The sequence below is a fragment of the Sinocyclocheilus anshuiensis genome, unplaced genomic scaffold, assembly GCF_001515605.1.
Source record: "Sinocyclocheilus anshuiensis isolate Anshui unplaced genomic scaffold, SAMN03320099.WGS_v1.1 scaffold475, whole genome shotgun sequence".
NCBI classification, from domain to species: domain Eukaryota; kingdom Metazoa; phylum Chordata; class Actinopteri; order Cypriniformes; family Cyprinidae; genus Sinocyclocheilus; species Sinocyclocheilus anshuiensis.
In genome coordinates, this window is record NW_015549650.1 from 635,603 (window position 1) to 638,359 (window position 2,757).

Below are 2,757 nucleotides of genomic sequence, written 5' to 3' on the forward strand. Positions count from 1 at the left end.
TCTATCTATCTATCTATCTATCTATCTATCTATCTATCTATCTATCTCTGTCTATCTATCTATCTATCTGTCTGTCTGTCTGTCTGTCTGTCTGTCTGACTGTCTGTCTGTCTGTCTGTCTGTCTGTCTGTCTGTCTGTCGCATATGTGTACTTTATATCGTCAACATTTTATGGATAGAAATTGAAAGCAAATTTCCTTTCAACATTTGTATGCAGTAAAACCAAACAATATATAAATCTGTACAATATCTGTTACCAGTCACGTATTTACATGGTCTCTTATGAAAATATATTATTATGCAATTAATTTAGTATTTATTTATTTATTTAGTTAGAGATGTATTTACGTGTTATCTTACATGAAACATTCTTTATTTGTGTTTGTATGTATTATTTAATTACTCATGTACCTTTATAAAGCGGCCACACTATTGCATCAGACAATTTTAAACCCATAAATGACTACAGCTATGCACCTCTCTGAAAAAAATAAACACGCCTAAAAGGTATCATGAAAAGTCTTCATCTACTTTTCAAGGTACAGTTACTGGAAAGGGATAAATGTGTTCTTTGAAGTCCTGGATTTGTCCACTCATGCACCTTTTGTTCTGAGAGAGCACAATTATTGACTTAATACCTTGGCTTTGACCTTGACTGCAATTGCAGATAAAAACGTAACAGTAAGTGTATGAGAATAAATGTCTGCTGTTACATCCATCCTGTCTCACTCTTCCGCACTCTCTTAGACACTGAGAGAGAGAGAGAGACAGAGATTATGTCAAAACGACTGAATTAAACAGCTCTCTCCTGTCTGATGGATTACTTTCAATATGAATGGAAGCAGCAGTGCACCTGTAAGATAACCTGTATGGAGCAGTGACAGACACAGCGGGTGGAGTTCTTTCCGGGCCTTTATCTCATGCCAGAACACCATCATTCATGGATGTGCAGCATTCACAACTGAATTGAGAAGTCCTTTGAAATTCCGATTCAGCTCCTGAATTTTATTGAGGCAGCAAACTGGATGCAGAATTGTAATCCAAATTTGAATTTAACCCCTTTTTTTCCTGTATATACAATAAGGTGCTTTATTGGCATTGATTGATGGTTCTATGAACATCCATAGAACCTTTCCATTGCACAAAATGTTCTTTAGAGTGGAAAAAGGTTCTTTACATTATTATTTAAATATTCTTTACACTCAGAAAAAAATGGTTATGTTAAGAACTATTCACTAAAAGGTTTGGGGAACAAAAATGTTTCTTCTATGGCATCACTCCAAAGACTCCCTTTTGGAATCTTTATTTTTTTTGTGTAAAGTGTGAAAAAAAAAAAAGACAAAGAGCGAGTGTCATTGAAGTCTGTTTCCACCTGAGAATAAGAAATAAAAAAGTAATTGTGACATAATATGTATAATAATAATTATACAGTCACATTGTGTGATACTGGATACAAAGTAGTATTTGTAATATATAAAGTTAACGGCATATTGTGAAATATAAAGTCACAAATAGGAGAATTAAAAATTGTGTCATAATTGCGAAAAATAAAGTTAATGTGTGAGATTTAAAGTTGCAATTACCCTTTTTTAATATATATTTTTTAGACTACAATGGGCTTCCATACAGTGTTATTTTTTGTATGCATCACAGACAGGAAACTATTATCTGGCTACTGTTTTTTGTAATTAAATTTTGCTGAAATAATATGTTTATGCACACTTATTTACAGTTTCTGTAATTAATCAAAGCTTGCATTTATCCCTAAATAGGCACGTGTTACCTTTGGAAAATAATAAGCACACTGGTTTCGGTATAAACAAACTACACATCATTGCATGAGCAAATATTGCATTTTCATATGCAGCATTTCTTACATTTGCTGCTTGACTGCAGAGCTGAGGATAATTTACAGCATCCGTATCTTTAAACCTGAGGGCTATTACAGTCAGACAGTGTACTTCTAGCCCCCACAGACACATCAGCCCACAGCAGGAGTTACACACCATTACACGCATTAGCGGCTGTGATAAACACACTCCATCCTAACACAGCGCAGTGTGCTTCAGAATGCTTCACTTAGCACAGGTGGCCTTTATACTGCAACTTCAGCGGGCAGGGGACACCTGTAAATGCCCTGAAGGACCTCTTCATTTCTCAAGGCTGATTTAACTGTGCTAATTGGCTTTTGGCAGCAATACATATGCAGGGCAAAGAGTTTATTCCACCAGCAACTCAAACACAGTATAATAAGAATCGAACTAAATAAAATGCTAAGAAAACGCATAAAATCAAGATATAAAAGTTGAATTTGGGTGGCCATTTCTCTAACTCGAAAAAGGATGACACTTTGCAGGATTCAGTGAAGCCAGAATAAAAACCATAAAATAAAAACAATATGCATGAATTTCCTGAAGTGACCTGTCTTTATGAATTGGTCATTAAATAATTGACTCACCCAATATGAGCTCTGACTAACTTATTCTTACTAAAACACTGTTGAAACCTATATATTCTTAGAAGAAAAATATATATAACTTTTACTCACTTTTGCTGTCACTGGTTTTGGTTGCTTCAAAGTCAGGCCTGCAAACCCAATGTCACAAAATGTAACACAAAAAGTCATAAACTGTCTATACCTCCAAAACAGTATCTTTCTTAAAGGGGTCATATGATGCGATTTCAATTTTTCCTTTCTCTTTGGAGTGTTACAAGCTCTTGGTGCATAAAGAAGATCTGTAAAGTTGCAAAGACTAA